The sequence below is a fragment of the Salvelinus fontinalis genome, chromosome 37 (genome assembly GCF_029448725.1).
Source record: "Salvelinus fontinalis isolate EN_2023a chromosome 37, ASM2944872v1, whole genome shotgun sequence".
Taxonomy (NCBI): domain Eukaryota; kingdom Metazoa; phylum Chordata; class Actinopteri; order Salmoniformes; family Salmonidae; genus Salvelinus; species Salvelinus fontinalis.
Window position 1 is genome coordinate 2,674,788 of NC_074701.1, and position 12,401 is coordinate 2,687,188.

Genomic DNA, 12,401 nt, shown 5'->3' on the forward strand with positions numbered 1-12,401 from the left:
ATTTTTAACAGAGAATAGTTGCTTTTATAAATGCCTTTTTTTGGAAATTCAAATACATGCAGTGAATATCAGTAAAATTTGGTTTAGTCCTTGCAAAAATCACATGCAGCGGTTTCTGTAGTGTAGTGGTTATCACGTTCTCATCAAAAGCGAAAGGTCCCCGTTTCGAAACCGGGTGGAAACAGTGCTCTTTGACACATTCAGTAAGAACTGTATTTATAACAGAGAATAATAATATTTTGGAAATTCAAATACATGTAGTGAATATCAGTAAAATTTGGTTTAGTCCTTACAAAAATCACATGCAGCGGTTTCTGTAGTGTAGTGGTTATCACGTTCTCATCACACGCGGAAGGTCCCCGGTTTGAAACCGGGTGGAAACAGTGCTCTTTGACACATTCAGTAAGAACTGTATTCATAACAGAAAATACTTGCTTTCATAAATGCCGTAATTTTGAAATTCAAATACATGCAGATAATATCAGTAAACTTTGGATTAGTCCTTGCAAAAAACACATGCAGCAGTTTCTGTAGTGTAGTGGTTATCACATTCGCTTTACACGCGAAAGGTCCTCGGTTCGAAACCGGGCGGAAACAGTGCTCTTCGACAAAACCAGTAAGAACTGTATTTTTAACAGAGAATAGTTGCTTTCATAAATGCCTTTTTTTGGAAATTCAAATACATGCAGTGAATATCAGTAAAATTTGGTTTAGACCTTGCAAAAATCACAGGCAGCAGTTTCTGGAGTGTAGTGGCTATCACGTTCGCTTAACACGCGAAAGGTCCCCGGTTCGAAACCGGGCGGAAACATTGGTCTGTGACAAATTCAGTAAGAACTGTATTTATAACAGAGAATAATAATATTTTGGAAATTCAAATACATGCAGTGAATATCAGTAAACTTTGGATTAGTCCTTGCAAAAAACACATGCAGCAGTTTCTGTAGTGTAGTGGTTATCACATTCGCTTTACACGCGAAAGGTCCTCGGTTCGAAACCGGGCGGAAACAGTGGTCTTCGACACAACCAGTAAGAACTGTATTTTTAACAGAGAATAGTTGCTTTCATAAATGCCTTTTTTTTGGAAATTCAAATGCATGCAGTGAATATCAGTAAAATTTGGTTTAGTCCTTGCAAAAATCACATGCAGCGTTTTCTGTAGTGTAGTGGTTATCACGTTCTCATCACACGTGAAAGGTCCCCGGTTCGAAACCGGGTGGAAACAGTGCTCTTTGACACATTCAGTAAGAACTGAATTTATAACAGAGAATAATAATATTTTGGAAATTCAAATACATGCAGTGAATATCAGTAAAATTTGGTTTAGTCCTTGCAACAATCACAGGCAGCAGTTTCTGGAGTGTAGTGGCTATCACGTTCGCTTAACATGCGAAAGGTCCCCGGTTCGAAACCGGGCGGAAACATTGGTCTGTGACAAATTCAGTAAGAACTGTATTTATAACAGAGAATAATAATATTTTGGAAATTCAAATACATGCAGTGAATATCAGTAAACTTTGGATTTGTCCTTGCAAAAAACACAAGCAGCAGTTTCTGTAGTGTAGTGGTTATCACATTCGCTTTACCCGCGAAAGGTCCTCGGTTCGAAACCGGGCGGAAACAGTGCTCTTCGACACATCCAGTAAGAACTGTATTTTTAACAGAGAATAGTTGCTTTCATAAATGCCTTTTTTTGGAAATTCAAATACATGCAGTGAATATCAGTAAAATTTGGTTTAGTCCTTGCAAAAATCACATGCAGCGGTTTCTGTAGTGTAGTGGTTATCACTTTATCATCACACGTGAAAGGTCCCCGGTTCAAAACCGGGCGGAAACAGTGCTATTTTACACATTCAGTAAGAACTGTATTTATAACAGAGAATAATAATATTTTGGAAATTCAAATACATGCAGTGAATATCAGTAAAATTTTGGTTTAGTCCTTGCAAAAATCACATGCAGCAGTTTCTGTAGTGTAGTAGTTATCACATTCGCGTCACACGTGAAAGGTTCCCGGTTCGAAACCGGGCGGGAACAGTGCTCTTTGACACATTCAGTAAGAACTGTATTTATAACAAAGAATAATAATATTTTGGAAATTCAAATACATGTAGTGAATATCAGTAAAAATTGGTCTAGTCCTTGCAAAAATCACATGCAGCGGTTTCTGTAGTGTAGTGGTTATCACGTTCTCATCACACGCGAAAGGTCCCCGGTTTGAAACCGGTTGGAAACAGTGCTCTTTGACACATCCAGTAAGAACTGTATTTTTAACAGAGAATAGTTGCTTTCATAAATGCCTTTTTTTGGAAATTCAAATGCATGCGGTGAATATCAGTAAAATTTGGTTTAGTCCTTGCAAAAATCACATGCAGCGGTTTCTGTAGTGTAGTGGTTATCACGTTCTCATCACACGTGAAAGGTCCCCGGTTTGAAACCGGGCGGAAACAGTGCTCTTTGACACATTCAGTAAGAACTGTATTTATAACAGAGAATAATAATATTTTGGAAATTCAAATACATGCAGTGAATATCAGTAAAATTTGGTTTAGTCCTTGCAAAAATCACAGGCAGCAGTTTCTGTAGTGTAGTGGCTATCACGTTCGCTTAACACGCGAAAGGTCCTCGGTTCGAAACCGGGCGGAAACAGTGCTCTTCGACACATCCAGTAAGAACTGTATTTTTAGCAGAGAATAGTTGCTTTCAAAAATGCCTATTTTTTGGAAATTCAAATGCATGCAGTGAATATCAGTAAAATTTGTTTTAGTCCTTGCAAAAATCACATGCAGCGGTTTCTGTAGTGTAGTGGTTATCACGTTCTCATCACACGCGAAAGGTCCCCGTTTCGAAACCGGGTGGAAACAGTGCTCTTTGACACATTCAGTAAGAACTGAATTTATAACAGAGAATAATAATATTTTGGAAATTCAAATACATGCACTGAATATCAGTAAAATTTGGTTTAGTCCTTGCAAAAATCACAGGCAGCAGTTTCTGGAGTGTAGTGGCTATCACGTTCGCTTAACACGCGAAAGGTCCCCGGTTCGAAACCGGGCGGAAACATTGGTCTGTGACAAATTCAGTAAGAACTATATTTATAACAGAGAATAATAATATTTTGGAAATTCAAATACATGCAGTGAATATCAGTAAACTTTGGATTAGTCCTTGCAAAAAACACATGCAGCAGTTTCTGTAGTGTAGTGGTTATCACATTCGCTTTACACGCGAAAGGTCCTCGGTTCGAAACCGGGCGGAAACAGTGCTCTTCGACACATCCATTAAGAACTGTATTTTTAACAGAGAATAGTTGCTTTCATAAATGCCTTTTTTTTGGAAATTCAAATGCATGCAGTGAATATCAGTAAAATTTGGTTTAGTCCTTGCAATAATCACATGCAGCGGTTTCTGTAGTGTAGTGGTTATCACGTTCTCATCACACGTGAAAGGTCCCCGGTTCGAAACCGGGCGGAAACAGTGCTCTTTGACACATTCAGTAAGAACTGTATTTATAACAGAGAATAATAATATTTTGGAAATTCAAATACATGCAGTGAATATCAGTAAAATTTTGTTTAGTCCTTGCAAAAATCACAGGCAGCAGTGTCTGTAGTGTAGTGGCTATCACGTTCGCTTAACATGCGAAAGGTCCCCGGTTCGAAACCGGGCGGGAACAGTGCTCTTCGACACATCCAGTAAGACCTGTATTTTTAACAGAGAATAGTTGCTTTCATAAATGCCTTTTTTTGGAAATTCAAATACATGCAGTGAATATCAGTAAAATTTGGTTTAGTTCTTGCAAAAATCACATGCAGCGGTTTCTGTAGTGTAGTGGTTATCACTTTATCATCACACGTGAAAGGTCCCCGGTTCAAAACCGGGCGGAAACAGTGCTATTTGACACATTCAGTAAGAACTGTATTTATAACAGAGAATAATAATATTTTGGAAATTCAAATACATGCAGTGAATATCAGTAAACTTTGGATTAGTCCTTGCAAAAAACACATGCAGCAGTTTCTGTAGTGTAGTGGTTATCACATTCGCTTTACACGCGAAAGGTCCTCGGTTCGAATCCGGGCGGAAACAGTGGTCTTCGACACAACCAGTAAGAACTGTATTTTTAACAGAGAATAGTTGCTTTCATAAATGCCTTTTTTTTGGAAATTCAAATGCATGCAGTGAATATCAGTAAAATTTGGTTTAGTCCTTGCAAAAATCACATGCAGCGTTTTCTGTAGTGTAGTGGTTATCACGTTCTCATCACACGTGAAAGGTCCCCGGTTCGAAACCGGGTGGAAACAGTGCTCTTTGACACATTCAGTAAGAACTGAATTTATAACAGAGAATAATAATATTTTGGAAATTCAAATACATGCAGTGAATATCAGTAAAATTTGGTTTAGTCCTTGCAACAATCACAGGCAGCAGTTTCTGGAGTGTAGTGGCTATCACGTTCGCTTAACACGCGAAAGGTCCCCGGTTCGAAACCGGGCGGAAACATTGGTCTGTGACAAATTCAGTAAGAACTGTATTTATAACAGAGAATAATAATATTTTGGAAATTCAAATACATGCAGTGAATATCAGTAAACTTTGGATTTGTCCTTGCAAAAAACACATGCAGCAATTTCTGTAGTGTAGTGGTTATCACATTCGCTTTACACGCGAAAGGTCCTCGGTTCGAAACCGGGCGGAAACAGTGCTCTTCGACACATCCAGTAAGAACTGTATTTTTAACAGAGAATAGTTGCTTTCATAAATGCCTTTTTTTGGAAATTCAAATACATGCAGTGAATATCAGTAAAATTTGGTTTAGTCCTTGCAAAAATCACATGCAGCGGTTTCTGTAGTGTAGTGGTTATCACTTTATCATCACACGTGAAAGGTCCCCGGTTCAAAACCGGGCGGAAACAGTGCTATTTTACACATTCAGTAAGAACTGTATTTATAACAGAGAATAATAATATTTTGGAAATTCAAATACATGCAGTGAATATCAGTAAAATTTGGTTTAGTCCTTGCAAAAATCACATGCAGCAGTTTCTGTAGTGTAGTAGTTATCACATTCGCGTCACACGTGAAAGGTTCCCGGTTCGAAACCGGGCGGGAACAGTGCTCTTTGACACATTCAGTAAGAACTGTATTTATAACAAAGAATAATAATATTTTGGAAATTCAAATACATGTAGTGAATATCAGTAAAAATTGGTTTAGTCCTTGCAAAAATCACATGCAGCGGTTTCTGTAGTGTAGTGGTTATCACGTTCTCATCACACGCGAAAGGTCCCCGGTTTGAAACCGGTTGGAAACAGTGCTCTTTGACACATCCAGTAAGAACTGTATTTTTAACAGAGAATAGTTGCTTTCATAAATGCCTTTTTTTGGAAATTCAAATGCATGCGGTGAATATCAGTAAAATTTGGTTTAGTCCTTGCAAAAATCACATGCAGCGGTTTCTGTAGTGTAGTGGTTATCACGTTCTCATCACACGTGAAAGGTCCCCGGTTTGAAACCGGGCGGAAACAGTGCTCTTTGACACATTCAGTAAGAACTGTATTTATAACAGAGAATAATAATATTTTGGAAATTCAAATACATGCAGTGAATATCAGTAAAATTTGGTTTAGTCCTTGCAAAAATCACAGGCAGCAGTTTCTGTAGTGTAGTGGCTATCACGTTAGCTTAACCTGTCTAGGATCAGCGTGGCGCTAGCGGCACACCCCCCCCCCCCCACTGAAAAACCAGTGCCGCGAAATTCAAAAAAAATATTTTTTTAAAATATTTAACTTTCACACATTAAAGTCCAATACAGCTAATGAAAGACACAGATCTTGTGAATCCAGTCAACATTTCCGATTTTTAAAATGTTTTACAGGGAAGACACAATATGTAAAGATGTACATCTATTACCTAAAAACACATTAGCATAATCCACCATCTTTTATTTGTCCACCAACACCAGTAGCCATCACCAATTCGGCTAAACTAAGATATTTATAGCCCCTAACCAACAAAAAAACTCATTAGATGACAGTCTGATAACATATTTATGGTATGGGATAGGTTTTGTTAGAAAAAAGTGCATATTTCAGGTAGATGGCATAGTTTACAATTGCACCCACCGTCACAAATGGACTAGAATAATTACAATGAGCAACGTGTTTACCTAACTACTAATCATCAAACATTTCGTAAAAATACACAGCATACACGAATCGAAAGACACAGATCCTGTGAATACAGACAATATTTCAGATTTTCTAAGTGTCTTACAGCGAAAACACAATAAATCGTTATATTAGCTTAGCACATAGCAATTAGCAGCCAAGCATTGATTCTAGCCAAAGTGAGCGATAAAAGTCAACATCGCCAAAAGATATTAATTTTTTCACTAACCTTCTCAGAATTCTTCCGATGACACTCCTGTAACATCACATTACAACATGCATATACAGTTTGATCGAAAATGTTTATATTTAGCCACCAAAATCATGGTTAGACAATGTGAAATGTAGCTCAGTTGGTCAGAAAATTTCCTTGCGCCACTTAGACAGTGATCTACTCTTATACATAAATACTCATAAACGTGACTAAAAAATATAGGGTGGACAGGGATTGATAGACAATTTAATTCTTAATACAATTGCGTTATTACATTTTTTAATTTATCCTTACTTTTCAATACAGTTTGCTCCAAGCGAAGCTACGTCAAAAAACATGGCGTCCTAAGCCACTAAAATGTTTCGACAGAAACACGATTTATCATAATAAAAATGTCCTACCTTGAGCTGTTCTTCCATCAGTATCTTGGGCAAAGGATCCTTTCTTGGGAGAAATCGTCTTTTGGTGGAAAGCTGTCCTCTTGCCATGTGGAAATGTCAACTGCGTTCGGGATGAACTGAAAAGCGTGCCCAACTTTTCACATCGTTGCAAAAATAAATGTCCCAAAATCGCACTAAACGGATATAAATTGCTATAAAACGCTTTAAATTAACTACCTTATGATGTTTTTAACTCCTATAACGAGTGAAAAGATGACCGGAGAAATATAACAGGCTAAACTAACGCTTGGAACAGGTGCGCGCCGGTGTCCTCTTGGCTCATGACGCAGCTCCCAAAGAATGACTAGCTTCAGGGTTTTTTCATTTGTAGGGCCTGTGAACGCGCAATCGACCCCGTTGGAATCGTCATCACGTAAAGGCATCCAGGGGAAGACGTAAGAAGTGTCCGTATAGTCATAGCAACGACAGTGCCCTTTTAAATGACTTCAGAAGAGTGGCCAACATTTCTCAAATCTGACTCCATGTCAGGGAAATTGCTGTAGAATGGGCTCTGTTCCACTTAGAGACAAAATTTCAACTCCTATAGAATCTATGGACTGTTTTCTATCCAATAATAATAATAATATGCATATTGTACGATCAAGGATTTTGTGGGAAGCCGTTTCAAAAATTAGCCAAATTAGCATAAGTAGTCTAAACAGCGCCCCCATCCCCAACAGGTTAACACGCGAAAGGTCCTCGGTTCGAAACCGGGCGGAAACAGTGCTCTTCGACACATCCAGTAAGAACTGTATTTTTAGCAGAGAATAGTTGCTTTCAAAAATGCCTATTTTTTGGAAATTCAAATGCATGCAGTGAATATCAGTAAAATTTGTTTTAGTCCTTGCAAAAATGACATGCAGCGGTTTCTGTAGTGTAGTGGTTATCACGTTCTCATCACACGCGAAAGGTCCCCGTTTCGAAACCGGGTGGAAACAGTGCTCTTTGACACATTCAGTAAGAACTGAATTTATAACAGAGAATAATAATATTTTGGAAATTCAAATACATGCACTGAATATCAGTAAAATTTGGTTTAGTCCTTGCAAAAATCACAGGGAGCAGTTTCTGGAGTGTAGTGGCTATCACGTTCGCTTAACACGCGAAAGGTCCCCGGTTCGAAACCGGGCGGAAACATTGGTCTGTGAAAAATTCAGTAAGAACTGTATTTATAACAGAGAATAATAATATTTTGGAAATTCAAATACATGCAGTGAATATCAGTAAACTTTGGATTAGTCCTTGCAAAAAACACATGCAGCAGTTTCTGTAGTGTAGTGGTTATCACATTCGCTTTACACGCGAAAGGTCCTCGGTTCGAAACCGGGCGGAAACAGTGCTCTTCGACACATCCAGTAAGAACTGTATTTTTAACAGAGAATAGTTGCTTTCATAAATGCCTTTTTTTTGGAAATTCAAATGCATGCAGTGAATATCAGTAAAATTTGGTTTGGTCCTTGCAATAATCACATGCAGCGGTTTCTGTAGTGTAGTGGTTATCACGTTCTCATCACACGTGAAAGGTCCCCGGTTCGAAACCGGGCGGAAACAGTGCTCTTTGACACATTCAGTAAGAACTGTATTTATAACAGAGAATAATAATATTTTGGAAATTCAAATACATGCAGTGAATATCAGTAAAATTTGGTTTAGTCCTTGCAAAAATCACAGGCAGCAGTGTCTGTAGTGTAGTGGCTATCACGTTCGCTTAACATGCGAAAGGTCCCCGGTTCGAAACCGGGCGGGAACAGTGCTCTTCGACACATCCAGTAAGACCTGTATTTTTAACAGAGAATAGTTGCTTTCATAAATGCCTTTTTTTGGAAATTCAAATACATGCAGTGAATGTCAGTAAAATTTGGTTTAGTTCTTGCAAAAATCACATGCAGCGGTTTCTGTAGTGTAGTGGTTATCACTTTATCATCACACGTGAAAGGTCCCCGGTTCAAAACCGGGCGGAAACAGTGCTATTTGACACATTCAGTAAGAACTTTATTTATAACAGAGAATAATAATATTTTGGAAATTCAAATACATGCAGTGAATATCAGTAAAATTTGGTTTAGTCCTTGCAAAAATCACATGCAGCAGTTTCTGTAGTGTAGTAGTTATCACATTCGCGTCACACGTGAAAGGTTCCCGGTTCGAAACCGGGCGGGAACAGTGCTCTTTGACACATTCAGTAAGAACTGTATTTTTAACAGATAATAATAATATTTTGGAAATTCAAATACATGTAGTGAATATCAGTAAAAATTGGTTTAGTCCTAGCAAAAATCACATGCAGCGGTTTCTGTAGTGTAGTGGTTATCACGTTCTCATCACACGCGAAAGGTCCCCGGTTTGAAACCGGTTGGAAACAGTGCTCTTTGACACATCCAGTAAGAACTGTATTTTTAACAGAGAACAGTTGCTTTCATAAATGCCTTTTTTTGGAAATTCAAATGCATGCAGTGAATATCAGTAAAATTTGGTTTAGTCCTTGCAAAAATCACATGCAGTAGTTTCTGTAGTGTAGTGGCTATCACGTTCGCTTAACACGCGAAAAGTCCCCGGTTCGAAACCGGGCGGAAACAGTGCTCTTTGACACATTCAGTAAGAACTGTATTTATAACAGAGAACAATAATATTTTGGAAATTCAAATACATGCAGTGAATATCAGTAAAATTTGGTTTAGTCCTTGCAAAAATCACAGGCAGCAGTTTCTGTAGTGTAGTGGCTATCACGTTCGCTTAACACGCGAAAGGTCCTCGGTTCGAAACCGGGCGGAAACAGTGCTCTTCGACACATCCAGTTAGAACTATATTTTTAACAGAGAATAGATGCTTTCATAAATGCCTTTTTTTTGGAAATTCAAATGCATGCAGTGAATATCAGTAAAATTTGGTTTAGTCCTTGCAAAAATCACATGCAGCGGTTTCTGTAGTGTAGTGGTTATCACGTTCTCATCACACGCGAAAGGTCCCCGTTTCGAAAACTGGTGGAAACAGTGCTCTTTGACACATTCAGTAAGAACTGAATTTATAACAGAGAATAATAATATTTTGGAAATTCAAATACATGCACTGAATATCAGTAAACTTTGGATTAGTCCTTGCAAAAAACACATGCAGCAGTTTCTGTAGTGTAGTGGTTATCACATTCGCTTTTCACGCGAAAGGTCCTCGGTTCGAAATCGGGCGGAAACAGTGCTCTTCGACACATCCAGTAAGAACTGTATTTTTAACAGAGAATAGTTGCTTTCATAAATGCCTTATTTTGGAAATTCAAATACATGCAGTGAATATCAGTAAAATTTGGTTTAGTCCTTGCAAAAATCACATGCAGCGGTTTCTGTAGTGTAGTGGTTATCACATTCGCGTCACACGTGAAAGGTTCCCGGTTCGAAACCGGGCGGAAACAGTGCTCTTTGACACATTCAGTAAGAACTGTATTTATAACAGAGAATAATAATATTTTGGAAATTCAAATACATGCAGTGAATATCAGTAAAATTTGGTTTAGTCCTTGCAAAAATCACATGCAGCAGTTTCTGTAGTGTAGTCGTTATCACATTCGCGTCACACGTGAAAGGTTCCCGGTTCGAAACCGGGCGGAAACAGTGCTCTTTGACACATTCAGTAAGAACTGTATTTATAACAAAGAATAATAATATTTTGGAAATTCAAATACATGTAGTGAATATCAGTAAAATTTGGTTTAGTCCTTGCAAAAATCACATGCAGCGGTTTCTGTAGTGTAGTGGTTATCACGTTCTCATCACACGCGAAAGGTCCCCGGTTTGAAACCGGTTGGAAACAGTGCTCTTTGACACATTCAGTAAGAACTGTATTTATAACAGTGAATACTTGCTTTCGTAAATGCCGCAATTTTGAAATTCAAATACATGCAGTTAATATCAGTAAAATTTGGTTTAGTCCTTGCAAAAATCACAGGCAGCAGTTTCTGTAGTGTAGTTGCTATCACATTCGCTTTACAAGCGAAAGGTCCTTGGTTCGAAACCGGGCGGAAACAGTGCTCTTTGACACATTCAGTAAGAACTGTATTTATAACAGAGAATAATAATATTTTGGAAATTCAAATACATGCAGTGAATATCAGTAAACTTTGGATTAGTCCTTGCAAAAAACACATGCAGCAGTTTCTGTAGTGTAGTAGTTATCACATTCGCGTCACATGTGAAAGGTTCCCGGTTCGAAACCGGGCGGAAACAGTGCTCTTTGACACATTCAGTAAGAACTGTATTTATAACAGAGAATAATAATATTTTGGAAATTCAAATACATGTAGTGAATATCAGTAAAATTTGGTTTAGTCCTTGCAAAAATCACATGCAGCGGTTTCTGTAGTGTAGTGGTTATCACGTTCTCATCACACGCGAAAGGTCCCCGGTTTGAAACCGGGTGGAAACAGTGCTCTTTGACACATTCAGTAAGAACTGTATTTTTAACAGATAATAATAATATTTTGGAGATTCAAATACATGCAGTGAATATCAGAAAAATTTGGTTTAGTCCTTGCAAAAATCACATGCAGTAGTTTCTGTAGTGTAGTTGTTCATCACGTTCGCTTCACACGCGAAAGGTCCCCGGTTCGAAACCGGGTGGAAACAATGCTCTTTGACACATTCAGTAAGAACTGTATTTATAACATAGAATACTTGCTTTCATAAATGCCGTAATTTTGAAATTCAAATACATGCAGTTAATATCAGTAAAATTTGGTTTAGTCCTTGCAGAAATCACAGGCAGCAGTTTCTGTAGTGTAGTGGCTATCACATTCGCTTTACAAGTGAAAGGTCTTCGGTTCGAAACCGGGCGGAAACAGTGCTCTTCGACACATCCAGTAAGAACTGTATTTTTAACAGAGAATAGTTGCTTTCATAAATGCCTTTTTTTGGAAATTCAAATACATGCAGTGAATATCAGTAAAATTTGGTTTAGTCCTTGCAAAAATCACACGCAGCGGTTTCTGTAGTGTAGTGGTTATCACGTTCTCATCACACGCGAAAGGTCCCCGGTTTGAAACCGGGTGGAAACAGTGCTCTTTGACACATTCAGTAAGAACTGTATTTATAACAGAGAATACTAGCTTTCATAAATGCCGTAATTTTGAAATTCAAATACATGCAGTTAATATCAGTAAAAATTGGTTTAGTCCTTGTAAAAATCACAGGCAGCAGTTTCTGTAGTGTAGTGGCTGTCACGTTCGCTTAACACGCGAAAGGTCCCCGGTTCGAAACCGGGTGGAAACATTGCTATTTGACACATTCAGAAAGAACTGTATTTATAACAGAGAATAATAATATTTTGGAATTTCAAATACATGCAGTGAATATGAGTAAAATTTGGTTTAGTCCTTGCAAAAATCACATGCAGCAGTTTCTGTAGTGTAGTGGTTATCACGTTTGCTTCACACGCGAAAGGTCCTCGGTTCGAAACCGTGCCGAAACAGTGCTCTTCGACACATCCAGTAAGAACTTTATTTTTAACAGAGAATAGTTGCTTTTAAAAATGCCTTTTTTTGGAAATTCAAATACATGCAGTGAATATCAGTAAAAATTGGTTTAGTCCTAG

General features: G+C 38.1%; 26 non-coding genes across 26 annotated transcripts; all 26 read left to right on the forward strand.

Moving 5' to 3' along the window:
* The first annotated feature begins 524 nt into the window (after positions 1-524).
* trnav-uac (transfer RNA valine (anticodon UAC)) lies at positions 525-597 on the forward strand. The gene has a single exon. It is a non-coding gene; the product is annotated as a tRNA-Val (tRNA).
* A 141-nt stretch (positions 598-738) lies between these two features.
* trnav-aac (transfer RNA valine (anticodon AAC)) lies at positions 739-811 on the forward strand. Its single transcript has one exon. It is a non-coding gene; the product is annotated as a tRNA-Val (tRNA).
* A 126-nt stretch (positions 812-937) lies between these two features.
* On the forward strand, positions 938-1,010 carry trnav-uac (transfer RNA valine (anticodon UAC)). Its single transcript has one exon. It is a non-coding gene; the product is annotated as a tRNA-Val (tRNA).
* A 341-nt stretch (positions 1,011-1,351) lies between these two features.
* trnav-aac (transfer RNA valine (anticodon AAC)) lies at positions 1,352-1,424 on the forward strand. Its single transcript has one exon. It is a non-coding gene; the product is annotated as a tRNA-Val (tRNA).
* Positions 1,425-1,550: 126 nt separating this feature from the next.
* Positions 1,551-1,623, forward strand: trnav-uac (transfer RNA valine (anticodon UAC)). Its single transcript has one exon. It is a non-coding gene; the product is annotated as a tRNA-Val (tRNA).
* Positions 1,624-2,576: 953 nt separating this feature from the next.
* On the forward strand, positions 2,577-2,649 carry trnav-aac (transfer RNA valine (anticodon AAC)). The gene has a single exon. It is a non-coding gene; the product is annotated as a tRNA-Val (tRNA).
* Positions 2,650-2,990: 341 nt separating this feature from the next.
* On the forward strand, positions 2,991-3,063 carry trnav-aac (transfer RNA valine (anticodon AAC)). Its single transcript has one exon. It is a non-coding gene; the product is annotated as a tRNA-Val (tRNA).
* A 126-nt stretch (positions 3,064-3,189) lies between these two features.
* Positions 3,190-3,262, forward strand: trnav-uac (transfer RNA valine (anticodon UAC)). Its single transcript has one exon. It is a non-coding gene; the product is annotated as a tRNA-Val (tRNA).
* A 142-nt stretch (positions 3,263-3,404) lies between these two features.
* trnav-cac (transfer RNA valine (anticodon CAC)) lies at positions 3,405-3,477 on the forward strand. Its single transcript has one exon. It is a non-coding gene; the product is annotated as a tRNA-Val (tRNA).
* A 126-nt stretch (positions 3,478-3,603) lies between these two features.
* trnav-aac (transfer RNA valine (anticodon AAC)) lies at positions 3,604-3,676 on the forward strand. The gene has a single exon. It is a non-coding gene; the product is annotated as a tRNA-Val (tRNA).
* Positions 3,677-4,016: 340 nt separating this feature from the next.
* On the forward strand, positions 4,017-4,089 carry trnav-uac (transfer RNA valine (anticodon UAC)). Its single transcript has one exon. It is a non-coding gene; the product is annotated as a tRNA-Val (tRNA).
* A 341-nt stretch (positions 4,090-4,430) lies between these two features.
* On the forward strand, positions 4,431-4,503 carry trnav-aac (transfer RNA valine (anticodon AAC)). The gene has a single exon. It is a non-coding gene; the product is annotated as a tRNA-Val (tRNA).
* A 126-nt stretch (positions 4,504-4,629) lies between these two features.
* trnav-uac (transfer RNA valine (anticodon UAC)) lies at positions 4,630-4,702 on the forward strand. Its single transcript has one exon. It is a non-coding gene; the product is annotated as a tRNA-Val (tRNA).
* A 3,186-nt stretch (positions 4,703-7,888) lies between these two features.
* On the forward strand, positions 7,889-7,961 carry trnav-aac (transfer RNA valine (anticodon AAC)). The gene has a single exon. It is a non-coding gene; the product is annotated as a tRNA-Val (tRNA).
* A 126-nt stretch (positions 7,962-8,087) lies between these two features.
* On the forward strand, positions 8,088-8,160 carry trnav-uac (transfer RNA valine (anticodon UAC)). Its single transcript has one exon. It is a non-coding gene; the product is annotated as a tRNA-Val (tRNA).
* A 142-nt stretch (positions 8,161-8,302) lies between these two features.
* trnav-cac (transfer RNA valine (anticodon CAC)) lies at positions 8,303-8,375 on the forward strand. Its single transcript has one exon. It is a non-coding gene; the product is annotated as a tRNA-Val (tRNA).
* A 126-nt stretch (positions 8,376-8,501) lies between these two features.
* On the forward strand, positions 8,502-8,574 carry trnav-aac (transfer RNA valine (anticodon AAC)). Its single transcript has one exon. It is a non-coding gene; the product is annotated as a tRNA-Val (tRNA).
* A 753-nt stretch (positions 8,575-9,327) lies between these two features.
* On the forward strand, positions 9,328-9,400 carry trnav-aac (transfer RNA valine (anticodon AAC)). Its single transcript has one exon. It is a non-coding gene; the product is annotated as a tRNA-Val (tRNA).
* A 126-nt stretch (positions 9,401-9,526) lies between these two features.
* trnav-aac (transfer RNA valine (anticodon AAC)) lies at positions 9,527-9,599 on the forward strand. The gene has a single exon. It is a non-coding gene; the product is annotated as a tRNA-Val (tRNA).
* Positions 9,600-9,940: 341 nt separating this feature from the next.
* On the forward strand, positions 9,941-10,013 carry trnae-uuc (transfer RNA glutamic acid (anticodon UUC)). The gene has a single exon. It is a non-coding gene; the product is annotated as a tRNA-Glu (tRNA).
* Positions 10,014-10,154: 141 nt separating this feature from the next.
* On the forward strand, positions 10,155-10,227 carry trnav-cac (transfer RNA valine (anticodon CAC)). Its single transcript has one exon. It is a non-coding gene; the product is annotated as a tRNA-Val (tRNA).
* Positions 10,228-10,766: 539 nt separating this feature from the next.
* trnav-uac (transfer RNA valine (anticodon UAC)) lies at positions 10,767-10,839 on the forward strand. The gene has a single exon. It is a non-coding gene; the product is annotated as a tRNA-Val (tRNA).
* A 524-nt stretch (positions 10,840-11,363) lies between these two features.
* Positions 11,364-11,437, forward strand: trnav-cac (transfer RNA valine (anticodon CAC)). The gene has a single exon. It is a non-coding gene; the product is annotated as a tRNA-Val (tRNA).
* A 141-nt stretch (positions 11,438-11,578) lies between these two features.
* trnav-uac (transfer RNA valine (anticodon UAC)) lies at positions 11,579-11,651 on the forward strand. Its single transcript has one exon. It is a non-coding gene; the product is annotated as a tRNA-Val (tRNA).
* A 355-nt stretch (positions 11,652-12,006) lies between these two features.
* On the forward strand, positions 12,007-12,079 carry trnav-aac (transfer RNA valine (anticodon AAC)). The gene has a single exon. It is a non-coding gene; the product is annotated as a tRNA-Val (tRNA).
* Positions 12,080-12,205: 126 nt separating this feature from the next.
* Positions 12,206-12,278, forward strand: trnav-cac (transfer RNA valine (anticodon CAC)). The gene has a single exon. It is a non-coding gene; the product is annotated as a tRNA-Val (tRNA).
* The last annotated feature ends 123 nt before the right edge of the window (positions 12,279-12,401 follow it).